At 46.1% G+C, this 22,115-nt stretch overlaps 1 protein-coding gene across 1 annotated transcript in view; it reads left to right on the top strand.

Annotated features, from left to right (window-relative positions):
- ST6GAL2 (ST6 beta-galactoside alpha-2,6-sialyltransferase 2) overlaps nucleotides 1-22,115 on the top strand; it is a 318,315-nt gene that overhangs the window by 146,956 nt on the left and 149,244 nt on the right. The gene's annotated exons all lie outside the window — the stretch shown is intronic.

Below are 22,115 nucleotides of genomic sequence, written 5' to 3'. Positions count from 1 at the left end.
GTTTTATTCTCCCACACCTCACTTCCCTCAGTCCTTTATTCATTCTCAAGCTGAGGTGTCTGCTGAGAAAAGCCGCTCCGCGTCTCCCTGGTCTGCTGGGGGGGGGGGGGGGGGCGCTAGCTTCGCATCTCCCTGGTCTGCTGGGGGGAAGTAGCTAGTGTGGGGTTGCCTCACCCCGTTTGTAAGTAGGGATCCGATGTAAGTCAGATCCATGTAACCCGGGGACTGCCTGTATAGTAAATGAAAACAGATAATGGGCTCCCTTTCTTGCCCCAAAGAACCAGCATTCCTATGAAGTATTTTCATAGAATCATAGAATACTAGGACTGGAAGGGACCTCAAGAGGTCATCGAGTCCAGACCCTGCCTTCATGGCAGGACCAAATACTGTCTAGACCATCCCTGCTAGACATTATCTAACCTACTCTTAAATATCTCCACAGATGGGGATTCCACAACCTCCCTGGGCAATTTATTCCAGTGTTTGACCACCCTGACAGTTAGGAACTTTTTCCTAATGTCCAACCTAAACCTCCCTTGCTGCAGTTTAAGCCCATTGCTTCTTGTTCTATCCTCAGAGGCCAAGATGAACAAGTGTTCTCCCTCCTCCTTATGACACCCTTTTAGATACTTGAAAACTGCTATCATGTCCCTCCTCAATCGTCTCTTTTCTAAACTAAACAAACCCAATTCCTTCAGCCTTCCCTCATAGGTCATGTTCTCTAGCCCTTTAATCATTCTTGTTGCTCTTCTCTGGACTCTCTCCAATTTCTCCACATCTTTCTTGAAATGCAGTGCCCAGAACTGGACACAATTCTCCAACTGAGGCCTAACTAGCACAGGGTAGAGCAGAAGAATGACTTCTCGTGTCTTTTCCTTTAACAAAACCTGTTTGGTAAAATCTTACTAGCTGGCTACCACTGGAAATTTTGTATGGTCTTTAATTTAAGTTATGGTGACAAAAAATCTGGGTAACAACAAATTATTTCCAAATATATATTTCAGGGCATATTTAACAAACACAACAACATTTTTGTCCACATATTCACTCTGCTGATACCAGTATTGGTCCTAACCAAGTGAGTTATAAGATCAAGAAGACATATTCCTGCGCATCCAGAAATATAATTTATGTTATCATGTGCCGAAAGTGTCCATCTGCTATGTACATTGGACAAACGTCTCAAACACTTCGCCAAAGGATCAATGCCCACAAAACAGATACTAGACAGGATCACAAAGAAAAAACAGTTTCTTGCCATTTCAACCAGAAAGGATATTGTCTCAACGACTTAATTATCTGCATCCTGCTTCAAAAGCCTTTTAAGTCTGCACTTAAAAGAGAATCCTCTGAACTGTTATTCATGCTAAAATTCGACACTTTACACCTGAGTCTGAATAAAGGATCTAATTATCTTACCCATTACAAAGATAACGTCCCCAATTATCACCTCTAATTTCATTAGCTCACAGACATTTACCCCCTCCCACCCCCCTTCTGTTCTGAAATTTGATTTGTCCTTTTCATATGTGTTCATTTTTTTAAATTGTATCCTTTGGTATATATGGTTGTGACAATTTTCTTCCACTATTTCATCTGAGGAAGTAGGTCTGACCCACGAAAGCTCATCACCTAATAAACCATCTTGTTAGTCTTTAAAGTGCTACATAGTCCTGTATTTTGTTTCAGCTACACCAGACTAACACGGCTATATTTCTATCACTATTCCATTTGAAGAGTATTCTACACTCTTAAATAACCGTCCATATGCAAATTAATAAATATATGGTTTGGTTTCTCTTTTTCCTTCTAGTGGTGCCAACGATGCTTAATAAATAATAAAATAATAATTAATGGAAGGACTGGATCCTTTTGCTAGTATTGTACAACCATAACACTGAAGCCAATAAAATTTTGCCACTGCAGTGGGGCACCCATAGAACTTTCAGTAAGAGATCCTATACTTTTTCCATTGATGATTTCCTTACTTTTCAGATTTATGTCTGACCTCAGCTTCACTTCAGTATGTGCTTCAAATTTAATTGTACACACAATTTCTCAACTCCAAAGTCAGTTTTTATTTCAGGTCATGCTTCTCATGTGCAAAAGTAAATTTCCTACAAAATACAGTTGTAGCCTGCAAAACTTTCCTTTGTTAATGATCATTTCTTGTGAAAATGTAAGTGCCTGGGCTTGTCTGCGTGGGGAAATTGACCAGCATAGCTATAGAGGAATACTTATTGCAGAATATCCATGATGGACAGTTTCAGCCACATACATAAGGCCTATGATACACCATTACATTTCTATACCAACAAAGCTGGAGCTGGTCTATCTTATCAGAAAGCTAGGTAAGTGTTACTCCGAGCACATTAAACCCCTTTGGCCTCTTTCATCACAACTGTCGATAAGGCGGCAAGGTCACAATATTTCAATTTGCTCACAGTGAATGGACCATAAAGAACGGCTCAGTTCTTTCGTCTCTTTTAGATGACCTGGTTTAATGTGCTGCAAATAAAGACCTTGGAGGATAACAAGAGCTTAATACGTAAGATGGAGGGGAGAAGTGGTGCTGGAAGGTTGTTTTAGTTGTCTTTGATGACTCCTCACTGCAAACCAATGTTATTTCAGTAGCATTCAATGATCAAAACACTACTATATTCTCTCCCTGGTTAAAGGTGGAACCCAAACAAATGCAGCCATGTCTATGTATGTGTTGTCTCTCTCCTACTTAGTGGACAAGCAGGGGAGCCAACAGACCTGTCAGACCCTTAGGCAAGGTGGAGGAGAGATCTGTGCTCCTGGAAGGGGTGGAACCTTGCATGGAAGGGGCAGAGCTAGGGCCAGCCATCCCTCAGCACAGCACAGACCATGTCACGCTGTTGCCAGAGGGTGTTGTGAAGACCAGGACTTTAACAGGGCTTGAAAAAGAACTAGATACATCCATGGAGGTTAGGTCCATCAATACTTATTAGCCAGCATGCGGAGCCTGTTTGTCAGAGACTGGAAATGGGTGACAGAGTTGGGATCACTTGATGATTCCCTGTTCTGTTCACTCCCTTTGGGGCATCTGGCACTGGCCCCTATCGGCAGACAGGATACTGGACTAAATGGACCTTTGGTCTGACCCAGCATGGCCGTTCTTATTTTTCTCCAGCCAGCACCTCAGCACTGCTCAGAGTGCACCGTGTAGGGCTTTGGCAGCCATTTAAAAGGCCAGAGGCTCCAGCCACTGCCACTGCTGCTGCAGCAGCTGGGAGTGCTTGGCTCTTTTGAATCACCGGGACCTGGAGCAGTTGCCCTCTTTGCCTCCCCTCATCAGTGGGCCTGTGGACAAGGGCTTCCAAAATGCACACTAGGGCACAGAATACTTAACTGGGGCAACACGTCTACATGCCTTGCCTTATGCAGATACCGTATATAGGGTTAAAACCCTAAAATGCACAGATTTCATTTACTAAGGGTGTTTCACCAGAAGTAGACAAAATTAATGATTATGCTAAATTAGGCAAAGCCATCATTGTCTGAGCTGGCAGAGATCTGGGAGCAAGGCCTTCTGCAGTTTGTTGTCTTATGGCTGAGCAGATTTTCTTGCATCTTAGGAGAAAAATTAGGAGGAAAGAGAAGAGGGTTTCATCCAACTCAATCAATATTGATCAATAATAGTTTGCACTGACAGAGCTAAAGGACAATTAGAGTGCACTCACCTCTCACTATAATTCTGTACTGGCAAAGGTAAAATAAAATTGCAGCTAATGAGCAGCTCACAACCACTGGAGTAATGGACACCTACATTGGGCAAAAATTAGCAACTTCAGCCAACTGAATTGCTATCAAGGAAATAAAACCAACTGTACTATATGATCTCAGCAGCTGCTGACAGTATCTAGTTGCTTTCAGGATGATTGCTGGCTTCTGCTAAATGCCCTCTGAGACACAGGGCAGCTACATACTATATGGGGAATTGCATTCCAGTTGTATGGCAACAAATCCCTTTTGTTTCTGCAAATTCAGCAGAGCGCTCTACTAGTTTAATCTCCTATTCATCTAATTTGCGTAAGGTGCTGAAAAGGATATGAACACAAGAATGTCAGATGACACTGCCATTCAGATTGCTTGGTTATAGACTGTAGTAGAAAAATGATAAATGTTTTTTTGGAGGGGGAGTTATTTCATTGGGATGGATAGAGAGAACCTGCCTAAGCACCCTGCATTACATTTACCTACACCCTTGTGTCTGTAAAGTTACTGGCTTTTCTGTGGTGTTATTGCCACTGGAACAGTATTTGGAGACTCAAACATTCAACCCTCCAGAAAGCAGATTCTTATGGGATTTTTTTTTTTTAGGAAAGGGTTTGCTTTGAAGATGTAAGAATTTTTTTTAATTTTATTTTTGTGGTCCATGAATTTCTGCTACATTGCTTTGCCAATAATAATATATCATCTCATTTATTCCCCCCTGTGCAACATCCATGTAGCTATTAAAATGATATATTTATTAAATGTATTGATATCAAATAAAGGCTTAAACCTGTTTTAAACTGAACCCAAGTTCATTCAAGACCACACTGATTTCCGTTCTTCCATTTTACATCAGTGTTCTTTACTCTGCCACATTTCTCTCTTTTCTTCCCTTTCCCCCTGCTGCCAACACCACAATTAAAATGAATAGATTCCCTCTTTACATCTGGAAAGTGAAGGATTTCGGGTTATGTTGTGTTCCCTTGGAGGATGCTGCGCTATCATTGTGGGTCCTTCCTGTATATTCTTCCATTTACTGTTTGACACAGTAAGTTACCTGAACATCTAGTCAACTTCTCATGTTCATTACTCCACCAATTCCAGCATCCTCTGGTATAACAGTCAAATGATCTCATTAAGTTTTGGCCCCTTCTGCAGGAGCCCCATGGGGAACACTGATGTGTTTGAGGTCTTCCTTTGAAGACACTTTGTCTCTGATCTCAGAAAAGGCTTTGAACCCTCTGATGAGTCTTCTTTCCAATCATATCAATATCCAGCAGTGCTAGCACAATCCTTGCAATTGCACTGTAAGAAAACTGCTGTAATTAATCTTTATTCTCCACTCTTTCCTGAGTGATTTCCTCTCTACCTACCTGGTCAATGAAGAGGAAGAAAAATGAGCACCCATGTGTCACTCGGTTTCTGGGTTTATGAAGATGCATGGCACATGCTGGCAAACAGATTCTCAACATATTAACTTATTTTCTGGAAACTGCTTTTTCACACCTATCAAGCAGACACTGTTACAAATAAAATTATGCATGTTAAGAGATTTTGTTTGGCCTCTTTTGTCCTTAGGAGTTATTTCATTTTAAAATACATTAGCCAAAATGCTGCCCACTTGCTATTAAGGATTTAGGGGAACAAAATCAAGGGAAAAGCCAGAGTGACGCCAAGCAAACTGTATGCTGGATACTTCCACTTCACTCTGGACTCCTCTTGTTACTCCTTGTTATTGTACAGTACACTGCAGTATCTCTGTTTCCCCAATCCCAAGCAGGGTACCACTGGTTTTGGCATGGTATAAACACACAGGAAGCCCCAGTCCCTACCCCAAAGACCTTGCAGTATAAAAGGAGCTTAAGCTCTATGCAGCATCCGTTTGGTCCGTGAAGGACATGTAAGAAGTAAGCAAGTCAAAACTGAAGAGAGGAAGAGTCAGGTGGCCAACAACCCACAGGAAAAAATGGGGGAAAGTCCACCTTAGCTGACAAGGGTTTGAAGGTAAATACAAAGGAGATTCCCTCCATCCAGCTATACAGGAACTCCAGAGCTGTGAGCCATGATCCCATGGATCCAAAGCTCCTGGTATTCCATGGCCAGCAGGGATGCTGTTCCTTCCGATGCTCATGCCACATACCAATGGCAGGCCCACACTACAAAGGGTATGTCCACATTACAGAGTTTTGTCAGAAAAATGGCCACACTGCAATTGCATTCTTCCTCAAGAAAATCGAAAGAACAGAGGGGGTTTTCCGGCATTGGTAATCCTCATTCTATGAAGAAGAAGCCTTTTTGAGAAAGAGCTCTTTCGCAAAAAGGTGTGTGGGGACAGGAAAAAGGGAGTTCTTTCAGAAGAAGAGCCAAGAGGAAAAAGCACAGATGCCCTGGTGACTATTCCATCCATAGTAATCACAGCTTACATGCGAGAGAGCATCCAGTCTGAACGCTCTCTTGTCAGAAAAGCAGATGGCTTTTTCAATGCACCTTTTTCAGTGGGGATGCTCTCTTTCGGAAGTTTTTTTGGAAGATCTTTTCTGAAAAAAAGCTTCTTCCGAAAGAAGCCTGTAGTCTAGACATAGCCAGAGTGAGGTTGATATCAGTTGCCTTGCATCAACCTAGTTGTTCGTGTGCCTACAGTTACTAGTTTCCCATGGTTATAAGCTCTCCATTACACCGACAGGGTCAATGGGCCAAAGTCATAAATATAGATACTGTGTTGCTTCTGTTGCCCTAGCAGACCTCCAGCAGCTGTCCCACAATGCCTAGCACTAACTGCTCTGGTCACAGTTGTGAACTCTGATGCCCCAGGGTCACAGAGACCGGATTTACACATCTTCAAGCCCATGTGAATTTTTAAAAAAGCTTTTCCTGATTGCCCATCTTGGCAAGCCCACAGGCTAGCAGCATACGGGCCTGAGCAGCTTCGGGACACCAGCAGCAGCTGTGTTCTCTCTGCCTCTGTTGCTCTCAGCAGGAAGATACCAGCTAAAATCAACAACAGCTGTAGAAAATGTTGCCGGCATTTAGTGCTACTGCCTATATTTATAGGTTTATGCAACCAAACAATTCTCTCTTCATTTCCTTTGCCCCTGGTGGGCCATACTCACCATGGCTGGTGCTGCAAGTGGCACCATGCCTAAGCACTGCCAAGCAGAGGTGGCAATAAGCATCTCCCTTTTAAAACTTAAGGGCTACGTCTACATTGGCATCCCTTTCCGGAAAAGGGATGCTAATGTGACGAGTCAGAATTGCAAATCCGCGTGGGATTTAAATATCCCCCGCGGCATTTGCATTTACATGGCTGCCGCTTTTTTCCGGCTCGGGGATAAGCCGGAGAAAAGCGCAGTCTAGACGCGATTCTCTGGAAAATAAGCCCTTTTCTGGAGGATTTCTTATTCCTACTTGAAAGTAGGCTTATTTTCCGGAGAATCGTGTCTAGACTGGCGCTTTTCTCCGGCTTATCCCCAAGCCGGAAAAAAGCGGCAGCCATGTAAATGCAAATGCCGCCGGGGATATTTAAATCCCCCGCTGATTTGCAATTCCGACTTGTCACATTAGCATCCCTTTTCCGGAAAGGGATGCCAATGTAGACGTAGCCAAGGGGAACAAGGGAAAGGAGTTCAGAATCTTAAGTTTTGCTTTCTGCTGTGACTTCCTGCAGCTGCGGCCTCTGTGGTGTTGGCCCCTTCCACATGCACAGAAAATCTCAGCTAGGCAAGGAGGAGAAAGGAAAGGACACAGGCTGACTCCATCAGTGCTGCATCAGACCATGAGCACAGAGCCTGGAGAGCGAATGTTGCAGAAAGCCTAGAGTAAGGCTACATCTAGACTGCAGGCTTCTTTCGAAAGAAGCTTTTCCCAAAGAGATCTTCCGAAAAAACGTCTTTCAAAAGACAGCGTCTACACAGAAAAAGCGCATTGAAAAAGCAATGTGCTTTTCTGAAAGAGAGCGTCCACACTGATTGGACGCTCGCTCGCATAAAAGGCCACCCGGAACCACTTCAGGCAGGGCAATAGGTCAGCAGTTGTTTCCGGGTGCTGTTGCCTAAGGCTATCTGAGATGTGTGCTTAAAGGGACCCCCCCGGACAGCCATTTCTCAGGTTCTGCTGCATGCTTGCCTACCTCTCCGAGGGACATCAAAGCTTTAGCAGTGTATGCTCTGGTTGCCCATTTTTTGGATGCCACAGCATACTCCTTGCCACGGAGCCAGAGCTGCCCCTGGGCATGCGATGGCCCCACACTGTCATGCTGCAGGTCCTGCAGAAGTTTGTGCAGACCGTCTTGACAGTCCTGCCCCAGCTTGACTCCGAGCTCATCTGTGAGTCCCTCTGCCTGGATGAGGGAGTAATGCTCTTGCCCCCGCATCCCATGGTGGAGAGATGATTCTGGAGGCTGGACACCAGTTACAGCTGGTGGTACCAGCTGGTGATGGAGCAGTAGGACAACCAGCAGTGGCTCAACAATTTTTGCAGGCGGAAGGCCACTTTTATGGAGCTGTGTGCCTGGCTCGCCCCTGCTCTCCAACACCTACCTGCAGCCCACCATCCCCCTGGAGAAGTGGGTCGCCATCACCGTCTGGAAGCTCACCGTCCCAGACAGCTACTGGTCTGTGGGCAACCAGTTCGGCATGGGGAAGTCCACCATCAGGGCTCTCCTCATGGAGGTAAGGCACTCTCAGGCTACAGTCCCTGCAGTGGGGAGAGTCCTGGAAAGGGGGACCATAGGGAAAGAGGGGGTTGGGATGGGCCTGGGAAAGGGGGGAAGCCCCATTCCCGGGGGGGTTCTGCCATCCTGCCCTCACACACTCCTGTTGCTCAGGGGGCAGCTTCATTGGGGTGGCTCCTGGGGTGTTGGGATGGGGGGGCACCTCCCAAGGGCTGAGGCACTCCCTCTCATTCTCTGTTTTGTGTATTTCTTTGTCCCCTTCTGCAGGTGGTGAGGGCCATCAACTCCGTCCTGCTGCACAGGGTCATCTGCCTGGGAGACTGGGACCCCATCGTCGCAGGATTTGCCACCAACTGCGGGGAGCCATCGATGGAACCCACATCCCAATCCACACACCACATCATTGAGCAGCCCAATACATAACTGCAAGGGCTATTTCTCCATGGCGCTGCAGGCCCTGGTCAACCCCTATGGACGGTTCACAGACATTTTCATCGAGTGGTCGGGCAGGGCACAGGATGTCCGCATATTCAGAAACTCCAGTGCATCTTTCACATGGGGGGCCTGCAGATGCCACTGTGCATCATTGGGGACATGGACTACCCACTAATGCCTTGGCTCATGAAGTTCTATACTGGCAAACTGGATGCCAGCAGGGAACAATTCAATGTGCACCTCAGCCAGGCCCGAATGCAAGTGGAATGCGCCTTTGGCCGCTTCAAGGCTCAGTTCAGGTGCCTCTTGACCCGCCTGGACATGAAAGAGCACAACATTCCCAAGGAGGTCACAGCATGTTGTGTTCTCCACAACATCATGGAGAGGAAAGGGGAGGCCTTCCTACCTGGGTAGGGGAAAGAGGCCATCTGGGAAGGGAGGGCCTTCGAGCAGCCATGGACAGCTACAATCTGCCCGGCACATCAGGCAGGGGTGTGCATGCAGGACGCCCTGAGGGAGATTTTCTCTCAAGGACCCAGGAACTCTCCCCAGGGCCTCCCCACTAAGGGCCTGTGCCTTACCCCCCCCCCCCCATGCCTTTTCCAACACAGCCCCATCCTTCCCCCCTTCCCTGCACAGTCAATAAAGACACCAGTTTGGATTAGAACAACAAAAAACAATGTATTTTTTTACAGTAACTGTGGAGGAGGGGGGCTGAGAAGCTGGAGAGGAAAGAAGTGGGGGCTCAGGACTGGGAGTGGTGTATGGGGCAGCTGGAAGTGCCACCTCAGGTCTGGGAACTTCGGTGAACTCAGGGGTGAGTGGGGCCTGGGACAACGAGGGGGTGGGCAGGATGAGGGGCTTGAGTGGGGTCAGGGATGGCATGGGGCCAGAGGGAGGGAGCATAGGCATGGCAGGGGGAGCTTCCCCTCGCACACACACTAGCGCCTGGCAGTGCTGTCCACGGCAGGCATGCCCGTGTGCTGTGTGCTGCACTCCTCAGTCTGTGAGGGGTCGTGCATGCGCCCTTTTCCCCAGCCTGCTTCCAGCATTGGCGGGTGGTAGGAAGGCATCCCCCCAGGAGTCACACATGTGTGGGGCCTCCCCACAGCCTGTGAGCAGTATCCTGGGGTGCTCCAGGGCTGGCTCCTGAGGCCACATGGTGCAGACTGGCGCTGCATGTGCTGGGAGCACGATATCCAGGCTGAGTGACGATCGCACCCCATCCCTTCTGCACCCGCCTCCCCGTCTTGCGTGTGTGACAAACTGACAGCACTCACCTGATGATCCCTCCCCATCATCAGAGGATGCCTAGGAGATCTCCAAGGCCTGGGGTACCAGCTCCAGGGTGAGAGTGACCATGCTGGCTGTGTCCTCCTCATCCTTCAGCTGCTGTTCATCCTCCTCCTCCTCGTCAAGGAGCTCTGGGCAGGTGACCATGGGCAACTTGACAACAGGGAGGGAAACGAACAGGAGACAATGGGTGGGGAAAGGGCTTCCCCACCCCCCAGGATGCAATGCAGCTCACTGAAGTAGGGGCAGTAGTGTGGTCCTGCCCTGGAGTGAGAGCTGCGCTCCCTGACCCTGGTGTAGCCTTGGCATAGCTCCTTCATCTTGCTCCATACTTTGTCCAAGGTGTGGCAGTGGTGTCCTCTGGTGGCCAGAGCCTCGGCTATCCAGCAATAAATGTCTGCACTGCGTCTCCAGGAGCAGAGATCCTGCAGGGTCTTCTACCCTCCCTCCCCCAGCTCGAGGAGGGACAGGATCTCTGCCCTGGACCAGGAGGGCGCACGGTGTTTGGTGCCTTTGGGTGGGTCCTGGGAGCCCTGATGGTGCTCCCTGTGAGGGCCAGAAGAGTGTTGGGGGACTTGTGGCTCAGCCATAGCTCCCAGTGTGGGTGGCAAGGAGAGCCGTGTGGTCAGGTGCTACTCCAGGGCCAGCTTCCTGCCACAAGGCTTGTCCGGGGTACCTGCAGCTTTAAGAGCTGGCAGGAGACAGGAACTATAGAGTTGTGATTACTCTGGACAGAGTGGCCACCAGGGCACCTGTGTTATTTCCCGGAGGCCTCTTCTTTCAAAAGAAAACCGTCTTCCCCGTCCACACACACCTTTTTCAGAAAGAGCTCTTTCGGAAAAGACATTCTTCCTCACAGAAAGAGGTTTACCGCTGTCAGAAAACCCCCTCCGTTCTTCCGACTTTGTGTTGAAAGAATGCGATTGCAGTGTGGATGTGAAGTTTTTTTTCAGAAAAATGGCTGTTTTTCTGAAAAAGCTCTGCAGTGTAGACATACCCTAAGGAAGAGTGGAGAGGAGACAAGCCCAGAAATCCCATAAGAAAAAGGAGAGGGAGGCGCACTGGATCATAATGGGGCTTTTCCAGCAGTAAACAGATGCAACACACTCTTGTGGAGAGAGCTTCAACACTCCCAGGTTACATCCCCTCCATATTCCATGTGGAGTCAGGGGCCACATCTCTACCCTCCCACTCTAGGCTGGGGACATTAATGTCAGATGCAATTTCACGTACACTGTGAGAGCCACAGTTGATCTATGTGTAACTCAAATAGACACGAACATTTCTTCCTCTTCTTTATGGTTTTCATTTAGGGTTAAATAAATGTATTAAGGATTTAACTTGCACACAGTTTTGGAGTGTTTTCATTACTAATAAACGCTATTGTTTGGGAAACAATTCATCTTTATTAGTTCATGACATAATGCTGCAGAATGCCTGGCAGTAGCGAAAGCACCCTCTTAGTTCTTGTTGTCCATCATGACGCAACTCATAGGATCAGTGACAAACCCCATGTAACAATAATAAATGTCCAGCAAGCACCACATATTTAAGAGGTGCACCAAGCACCACACAATTCCTAACAAGCCCCAAAACTGCAGATCCAGGTAGCCTCATCACTGTGACTTGCTATTAAAATGCTTTTTCAAGCCTCTCCCCGCTCCCAAGTAGTTGAGTGATTTTGATAACTTATCTTTGGTTGTTCAAACTCAGCAGCAAGCTGCTCCACCTCTGTCCTCCACCCCAGTATACCCCACACACCTTCTGGGCATGGTGTACTGTCCCACCTAGTGGCACTGAGAACACTTATAGTGAGAATAATGAGTCTGCTCTACAGCCCTAGCTAACAGCCCACTGGCTTTTAGCTCAAGTGGTAGATGCTCATGCACCAAAGTCCCAGGTTTGATTCCACCTGTCTGTGTTACACCAGCAGAAACTTTTTGCTCGTTGTTTCTCAGATATCATGCAGGACAGCCCTAAGCCTCAGGATATGGTTTTCACTAAGCTCCGCTCTTGTGAGTAAACAATGCCAGCGCCTCTTCATTCTAACAACAGCACATTCAGCTGTCATACTGCATCTGCTATGCTGGCAGTTGAATCTTTTCTTGGTGCAGTCGAGGTTACTAGTGTATGGCTTCAGAAGCCCAGGGAATAAATAGCAAGCTGAGTCCACCAAGATTCACTATGGACACTTCAACATTCCTCATGGTAATCCATTGGTTAGGAAAGAAAATTCCTGCTTGTGGATTTCTGAACTCCTGTGTTCTTAAAGATGGGAGCATCATGTGCTTTCCCTGACCAGCCACCACTGATTTCAGGAAGCATCCCCTATGATCCACCAGTTGCTTGCATAACCATAGAAAAGTTGCTCTTTCTGTTGATGCACGCTGTGCCAAGGTGGTCTGGTGCCAAAATCAGGATATGCATGCTAATTTGGGAATCCCATTGCCGTGAATGTATGCATTATCTCCTGTGTACAGCGGAGAGTGCAGTCCTGCATAGCTGGACACAAATAATGGGACTCTCCCCATAACACCCGGAGCATCTAAGATTTAGTCAGGGGTATTCATAGTACAAGTCATGAGCAGACCACGGGCCATGAATTTTTGTTTATTATCTGTGACCTTCTCATGACTTTTACTAAAAATACCTGTGACCGAAGCACAGCCTAAATTGTGAGGTGATCTCACCACCTAGTGCTCATTTCTCAGGCCCAGAAGCAGCACTGCACCATGAATGCCACCGACAGTCTTGAATTGGTTCTTGCTAAGTCCCACAGCCATCTGCTCTCCAGAAAGCTCTTATGTCCCCAGAGGCTCTTCCTGTGGCGTTGCAAATTCCAGAGGATCACATGTTCTGTGCTTACAGGCCAAAACTACAGAACACTGTAGACTCAATGCCTCTGTCAGACGGTAGCATAGACATCACCTGACCTACCCAATAATAACTTGGAGTTAACCTTTCCAAAGGAGACTGGAAGCATAAGTTAGCATTTAGATGACCTCTTGACATTGAATTTCATTCCATTACTGCTGGGAATAGGTTCAAGGAAAGATGAGTTTGAGCTGCTATTGCTGTGTTCTAGGATCCAATCTTGTGAGGTGCTGAACAGCTTGAATCCTTCAATGGCAAATTCCAATAAAAATCAACCGGATTTGGGGCACGGTGTAAACTTTGGCAGCCCTGAAGGCCAGCTCTGACTACAATGGTGGTGGCCGCAATGCAGGGTTGGTTAGCCCTAGTTTGTACTTAATATTTAGATCAACCTGGCTACATCACTCAGGAGTGTAAAAACTTTGTGGGCGTCATAACTTAGCCGACCTAACCCGCGCAATTCTTCCATCGATGTAGCGACCAATCCCTGGAGAAGTGGATTACTTCCATCAATGGAAGAACCCCTCTGCCAATGCAGGAAGCATTTATGTTACATTACGGCTGCAGCTGTGCAGATGTAACTCCTGTAGTATAGACATGCCCTTGGGCTAAAAGGGTTCAAAGACAATAAAAATCAGAGATCCTCAGGATTCCAACAAGATTAGCCAGAACCTCACATTAAGTAAACGCATACAACTAATAAATGGAACTCGTGGTTATTTGTGCATTTTTTGGCTGATACTGTTTGGCCAAATTCTGCATTTAAACCGTTACATTTTCAATCACACCCATAGGGGAGGGAAGCAAAGGAGCCTGATGAAAGAGCCCTCTGAACGTGCTTTGTAACATGAGCCTGAATTTACTGAGGCTATAGCTAAGCCCTTGGCCTTTTTTAAGACTAGATTTACCCTATTCATTGACATAATACCATGGGAGATCAGTATGGTCTCTACCTTTTGTGTTTGAACTCCGAGGGAGCGCATATTTCACTCTAAACAAAAACACCAGCGACAGCACCCCATTACAAGCGGAGATTTGATGCTATCTTTGCAGCTGCTTTGTGCCAGCAGCAATGGATGAGAGAGTGTCAGGTTAAAAGGCTGCAAAACCAATACCGCAGAGAGGGCAAATGCTGACCTAGTTTTTTTCCACAGAGATTATTCAGGTAGGAAACCTTCTCTCCCCATCCCGTTGGTGACGTTACAGTAAGTTAACACTGCCTGAACCTGGTCACAGGTATAAAGCTACCAAACCCAGTGGGAGGGGTTTTGCCTAGAAACATGTGTAGCCTCTTTCTGCCTCAGGAAGGGAATGTTCCTTCATGTTGTTTGCATAACATCGAAGTCCATAACATGCTTGGTGATGTTGCCACCTGTTACTTAAACATCAGCACCCTGGCTGTGCAGTATGCAACATTTAGTATTTTGTAGGACTCAGTTTCTCATGAAACTACTTCTGTTTTATGCTGATGCGAATTCACTGAAGCCAGTGGAGTTTATGCCAGTGTGGAACAGGTGTTAATGCAATGAGGAATCAGCTCTCAGAGCCTGAGTAGCTACAGGGTTTAAATTTCTAAGGCAAGGTTTTGATTTCTTATTTACTTATGTTGCTTATTTTCTGCACAACTCAGAAAAAACATCAAGGATCAACTCTGCACCTGGTGTAAATCAATGTAATTTCATTGACTGGATCCATCCTAAAGAGTGGAAATAGTTTCTCACATTTCATCCTAGTTCTATTGGGTTTTTTTTTCTAGCAATACTGCTCCCCTTAGTCTCCTTCATTTATTTATTATTTGTTTCTGGTAACACCCATAATGCATTTGGTACTTTTGAAACACAAAACAAAAAAAGAGTCCCTATCAAAAAAAATCTGTTAAGCTAGAGCACAGATATATAATTCTGAAAGTCCATAATTATTTTTAAATAGCTAGTTAACAAGTCTCACAGCATATCCAAAACTATCATTTCAAAATAATTGCATTTTTTTGTTGCCAAGCTTATCAGAAATTAAAATTCTAAGGATGTGGATATTTAACTACAGACAGCATTCTAGAACTCTGCAGGCAGCTGGCTTTAAATCACATAAAGCCAAAAAGACTGTAGTATTCCATTCACTGTAGGTCAGATTTGTGGTACAAATTCTTGACAATAGGTTTATCGTTGACTGCAGTATACGGCATTATTTGTTTCAGTTATTGATTACTACTACAGTAACATCTCTTGGCACTTAAATCTATCTGTGAAAAAAAAACATGGCAGATATGTGCAGGCAATCTATGTCAGGAGGGAGATGTGCTGCCCAAGTACAAAATAACTATTCCTCACTGTTAGCCTCAGCCCATATTCTTCCCTCAGAGTATGCAAGTACTGTTGACTTAGGTCTAATCCTGCAGTGAGCTCTGGTCAGGAAAACCCGTGTGTCTGTATGGATCTTATTGCATGCCTGAGCTGTTAAATGGGGGTGGGGTAAAGGACACTGTTTAGGTAACTACAGGCAAAGCACAACCTTGAGCCATTCACTGCATTTTGTTTTAAAGATGCACAGATACTCTTGTCATTTACTAAAGAGCAGTAAGGTATAAAATGTGCATATTAAAAGATACATTTTTTTCAGATTTTGGATGAGGCTTTTTCTCCTGGATGCTATCACATTCGATTACATTAAAAATGTCACATTACTTCATTTTGTGCTTGATGTGACATGATTGACTAAATGTGATGAGCTGCCGTTTGAAGCAATGTGACACGGAGAGTCACAGTTGCTAATAAGAAAGAAATAGAAAAGTAATTTCAGTGCTATGGTTGTGTATTGATAATTTTGCATGAGTGTCTTTGCAAGGACACTGCCAAAGCTAGCATCCATTAAAAATGAAGACTTCCACTTTGTGAATGGACATACTTATCCTTCGGGGTCATTAAGTGATTCTTTCTAGGCTAACACCACATCACTCTAAGTTGCCTACAGAGAAGAAATTCCAGTACCCTTCTTCCCATTACTGTGTCTCTTTCAGGACCAACAGGAGTTAAAGAAGTGACAGAAATGAAAGGAGAGGAATATGTCACAGATGGGGCTTTTGAACTTGCCATTTGTGGCTATGAAGCTTATTTACAAGGCAGGGGGTGTGGGTGTCTGATGAGGAAAGGCAACAATCAGTGATGTGATACTAGAGGAAAGCTCTTCTGTGGAATGTTTTGAGCTATTTATTGAATAATAGTGGGCATGTGACTTGATGCATAAGAGCCCATTGTTGGGCCTATGGTTTTTATTATTAGTAATAAAGTATCACGTGTGCTCCATGAATGATTGTTGTGTTGTTTTTTTAAATTTTGGGGGGGGGCTTTGTTGAACAGTGATTTTCTAAAACAGAGACAAGGGAAAGGAAAGGCAGATGTAATGGTAACTGGCAGGAAGGAGGAGTTTAGGAGAAAAGGAAACATGGTGGACAGGTGGGAGTGAAGTTGATGGAGAAGGTGGGGAGAAGTTCAGAGTACAAAGTTTATTGGCACAAGACAGACACTATTCAGAGTAAAACCTCTGAAAAGCAGTCCATTCTAATGACCTCATCAGCATCCTAAGATCTCTGTTGCAGATGCTTGTCTCTACTCCTGCTGGTTCTGTGTCTGGATGACTTTTCACAGCAGTTTCCGGTTTTTCCCTGACCTCACATGGCTGAGGTGGGAAAAGTAGAGTTGCTTGAGCCTTGCTGCCTCCATGCCCTACAAGAGTGCTTTACAGACTTTTTTTTTTTTCATTTGCAGACCCCTCAATTTTCATATAGAGGTGTGGACCACTTCATGCATCTGACAAAGTGGGTCTTTGCCCACGAAAGCTTATGCTTATGCTCCAATACATCTATTGGTCTATAAGGTGCCACAGGACTCCTTGTCGCTTTTGCAAATCCAGACTAACACGGCTACCCCTCTGATACTGGACCACTTCAGAAATCTTAGGCATAATCTGAGGACTCCAGGGTTCTATGGACTATAGATGGGAAACTTCAGCCTTATCAGATAGCTTTGTAAAAAGCCTAAAATTAACAAAGGGCTCCAAGAAGAGGAGGCCTTGCTCTCTATCAAACAAAGGACTTGGTGTACCAGTATGCTAGGGAAGTTGGGACATGATTACATGTGGTTACAGATTGTGGAAAGTTCAGCATTTCTGTCCTTTTTTATGATTTAATACTTGGTTTTGTTACAACATCAGGATGTAGAAGTCAAAATATCTACATTTTGATTTGAAAAGTGTCAGATGAAATATTTCACCCTTGTTGATCAAAATGTTTATTTTGATCTGTCTTGACTCTGAATTGTGTTCCCCTGAGCTGCCAGAGTGCCTCATGGGAATTATAGCTGAGGTGCTACATTAGCCCATTCTCCTCTACATGCCAGAGAACACTCTGGGTATGTCTACACTACAATGTTAGTTCGAACTAACGGACGTTAGTTCGAACTAACATTCATAGCCGCTACACTAGCGCTCCGCTAGTTCGAATTTGAATCGAACTAGCGGAGCACTTAGTTCGAACTAGGAAAACCTCATTTTACGAGGATTAAGCCTAGTTTGAACTAGCTAGTTCGAATTAAGGGGTGTGTAGCCCCTTAATTCGAACTAGTGGGAGGCTAGCCCTTCCCAGGTTTCCCTGGTGGCCACTCTGGCCAACACCAGGGAAACTCTATGCCCCCCTCCCGGCCCCGGACCCCTTAAAGGGGCACGGGCTGGCTACGGTGCCCGTGCCAGGTGCAAGCCTGCCAGCACCCAGCCAGCAGACCCTGCACCTGGCACGGCACAGATCCACCCACCCGATGTCCCCCAGCCCACCTCCTCTTCCCGGGACCAGGCTGGCGGCTCCCGGGAGCTTGCCCTGGACCGCAAGAGGCGGGCACCTTCCTGGGCTAGTGCGGACATCGTGGACCTCGTCCACGATCTCCGCACTAGGCACAGGAAAGTGGCCGTCTAGGGCAGGAGAGCTGCCAGCCTGGCCACCCAGGAGCAGGTGTGCATGAAAATCAAGGGGGTCCACTGAGACCCCCGACCCTGAGCCCTGAGCTTACAATGGCCGTCCTGGGTCAGACCAAAGGTTCATCTAGCCCAGTAGCCTGTCTGCCGACAGCGGCCAACCCTAGGGACCCTGGAGGGGATGGACCGAAGACAGTGACCAAGCCATTTGTCTCGTGCCATCCCTCTCCAGCCTTCCACAAACTTTGGGCAGGGACACCACTTCTACCCCCTGGCTAAGACTACTCCATGGACCCAACCTCCATGACTTGATCTCACTTCCCTTTCAACTCTGTTCTAGTTGTAGCCTTCACAGCCTCCTGCAGCAAGGAGTTCCACAGGTTAACTATTTGCTTTGGGAAGAACAACAACTTTCTCTTACTAGTTTCAAGCCTGCTACCCATTCCTTTCCTTTGGTGTCCTCTAGTCCTTCTTTATGGGAACTCAGGAAGAACTTTTCTGAATGCACCCTCTCCACCCAACCCCTGCTTTTAGAGACCTCTATTCTGTCCCCCCTCCGTCTCCTCTTTTCTAAGCTGAGAAGTCCCAGTCTCTGTAGCCTCTCTTCATCTGGGACCTGTTCCCAACCCCTGATCATGTTAGTTGCCCTCCCCTCTCCCAGCCTTTCTCTTCCCCTCTCCCACCTCCTTTTCCCAGTCTCCCCCACTTTTGTTCAATAAAGACAGAGTCAATGTTGGAAGAAATGTTATCTTTATTTTGTACATCAATAAGAAGGGGGGCTAGGGAAGGGTAAGTGGAAGGAGGTGAGGGAGGAATGGGGCACGAGCCCCCGATGGGGAGGACTGGGATGGCTCTGCCGGCTTCTGGGGGTGGAAGCTCTCCTGCAGCCCCCCGATTGCCTCCTCTCCCCAGATGGCAGCCTGCGGCAAGTGCAGCTGGGCTGATGGCCGAGTGGTGTGATGTGCCCAGTCTGGGTACTCCGGGCAATCCAAGCCAGGACTGCTTTGCAAGCGGGGCACCCCTTAGAACTGTCTGTCCGGGATGAGGGTCGGGACCCTTTAAGCGCAGCCCTCGGCTAGCCTGAGACAGCATCTCCACGCTCTAAGTCCTCCTCTGATGCCTTGCCGGCACTGCTTCCGGCCATCCTTAAGCCCTGTTCAGGGTCCACTCAATGTGGACTTGCTAGTTCGAATTAGCAAAACGCTAATTCGAACTAGTTTTTAGTTCTAGACGCGTTAGTTCGAATTAGCTTAGTTCGAATTAACTAATTCGAACTAAGTTAGTTCGAACTAGCGCTGTAGTGTAGACGTACCCTCTCTTTCTTACATCCTGCCCATGTCATGGACTCCCAAGAGGACCTGAAGCAGTTCAGCCAGAAAAGAGACAACAGTGCACCATGGGAGATGTAGTTCAAGGAAGGAGTCTGGCCCAAGAAGGAGGACTGGCATGAAATACCTGAACTACGACTCAGATAAGGTATTATACCAGTTCAGGCTGACACAGATTAATGTCACATAGACACAAAATAACATGCTCATGTTTGGTTTGGCACAGGTTTTCCATCAGAAAGTGCTTGTTCTTTGACAGAATTGACACATTCTATGGGAATATGTCAATTCTAAGTAAATGCTTCATGCAAATCAGGTATCGAGGCATTTCCTGACTATTTCTGTTTGGAACATTGAAATGTAGCAATGCAAGTTTTTTCTGTGAAAGGGAAATTCTGGTTCTTTCATAGTTCTAGTAGGTAAGATAGAAAAATCTACAAGAAGCCTGGAATGCTTCCAAGAGTGCTTAGCTTGTTATGAAATGGAAAAGCCCATGTTTTTTCAAGATCCAGTTCAAAGTTTCATTGCTTAATTCACACTTGGCCCTCCCATCTTCTTAGCGCTCAAAATAGAGACATCAGAGAATTTTGGTAGGCTATATTTTTGGCCTGTGACATGGACACTGTCATGTTTGCTCTCGAATAAAGAACACGGAGACCAAAAATCTTGACTCAGATATTTGCTATTTAAAAATTTCTTCTGGTTTTGTTTTTAATAGATGCATTAAAATACCAGTCCTGATGAGATGCTGAATAGGCTTTGATTACTACGGTTAGAGCACCAGGCAACTTGACAAGCACAGCTTAGTCATTCATGGGCTACAAAACAAGTGGATAAAATGTCAATAGACTTAGTTAACCAATTGTAAAATTGGCTGGGTGTCTGCATGGGAACACATTCATCTTGAAATACTTGGGCCATGTCTATACACATACGGCACTGTAGCTATGCAGTTGTGGCACATCTGAGGAGTATGCATGGGGAGAGAGCATTCCTGTCGGCGTAATAGAACCACCTCCACAAATAGCAGAAGTGATGTTTCAGGAGATGCTCTCCTGCAAGTGTAGCACTATATGCACACAAGCACTTACGTTGGTGTAACGTATGTTGCTCGGGGGGTGAATTATTCAACCCCCTGAACCATATAAATTATGCTGACATAGGCTGTAAGGTAGATGTAGCCTCTGGTACATCTATTGTGGGAATAAAGTGGAGTGGGGAAGAGATCCGAGCTGGGGGAAGGGGTGGATTTCTACATTTTTCTGCCTCCCAGCACCCCATTATCCAACCTTATCTTCCTCTGCTTCTCACTCTGCCTCAGTCCCTCAGCCTTCTGTTACTTTGGATGTGACTCACCTGTTCCCATCCCTTCCCTCAGCCAGTTTTCTCACTCCTTGTATACTTCACCCTACTTCAGTCATAATTGCATCAGCTGATCCCTGCCCCTTTGCTCCCCCATTATGCAAGTTCAGGGTTTTGATGCAGTGCACATATTTCTGGTTGATATCTCTGTTCAAAGCTCCTGTGTAGCTATTGATCGTGTTTGACTGAAGTTCAAGGACTGCACTATTCTGCCTCTTTACAATTGAAAAGTGCCCTCACCCTAGTATAGGAAAACTTGGAGTGGAGTGTAACTTGCTGCCTAGGATACAGACACAGCAGTGGTGAGGACCACAGCGATGGCACATCTGAATGAGCAATGTTAGGTGCTACAGGTTTGCTAGTATCTACTGTGAACTAACAGTGCAGCTAAAACCAAGGAACCGAGTATTCTGCCATTTTTGTGGCTGAGGAATTGGCCAACAGAGTTCCCCTACTGATACAGAATTGTGCTCCGGCATCTAGGCATTCATTGATAACAATTTAAAAAGATATAAAAACAAGCAAAAACTTGGCTGCATTTTAGGCTTCTTTCACAGTATTTCAGTAGTGGAAATGGGCTATAATGCTGCCCTAAAGGGGCAGATGAGGAACCCTTGGGCTGTGACTAGACTGGCAAGTTTTTCCGCAAAATCATCTGCTTTTGTGGAAAAACTTGCCAGCTGTCTACACTGGCCACTTGAATTTCTGGAAAAGCACTGACGATCTCATGTAAAATCATCAGTGCTTTTCTGGAAAAACTATGCTGCTCCCGTTCGGGCAAAAGTCTTTTTCCGAAAGACTTTTGCACAAAAGGGCCAATGTAGACAGCACAGTACTGTTTTCCGCAAAAAAGCCCCAATCGTGAAAAAGGCAATCGGGGCTTTTTTGCAGAAAACCGCATCTAGATTGGCCACGGACGCTTTTCTATAAAAAGTGCTTTTGCGGAAAAGCATCCTGCCAATCTAGACGCGCTTTTCCGAAAATGCTTTTAACGGAAAACCTTTCCGTTAAAAGCATTTTCGGAAATTCATGCCAGTGTAGACGTAGCCTTGGAGAATATAAAGCGTTTTGAAAGCTCCACAACCTCTAGCCTGCTTTGTTTCTTGTAGAGGATGTGATGGGGGCGGGGGGTTGAGAGTGAGTTCACTGACATCATACTTTAAAGCAGTATGATGCTTTATACCTGACATCATTTATTTATGCTTTATTCACTGACATCATACCTCAGGCACAAGACTGGAATAGGGGAAATGGAGCGTAGTCACTTTCTTCTCCCCACAAACTTTACCCTTCTCCCACTCCCACCTCAGTTGAGTGAAGTGTGAGTTTGGCACAGTTGAGATGACCCTGTGTCCTCATTGCAGGAGGAGTAACAGTTAATCCAAACTAAGGACTTAGTTCAGATTAACTTCTGACTGCCGCGTGTAGCCGTGGGCTGTCAGTTAGAACTAAGG

The sequence above is a fragment of the Pelodiscus sinensis genome, chromosome 1 (genome assembly GCF_049634645.1).
Source record: "Pelodiscus sinensis isolate JC-2024 chromosome 1, ASM4963464v1, whole genome shotgun sequence".
Classification (NCBI taxonomy): Eukaryota; Metazoa; Chordata; order Testudines; family Trionychidae; genus Pelodiscus; species Pelodiscus sinensis.
The sequence above is the reverse complement of the archived record's forward strand: the minus strand, read 5'-3'. Positions and strand labels throughout refer to the sequence as shown.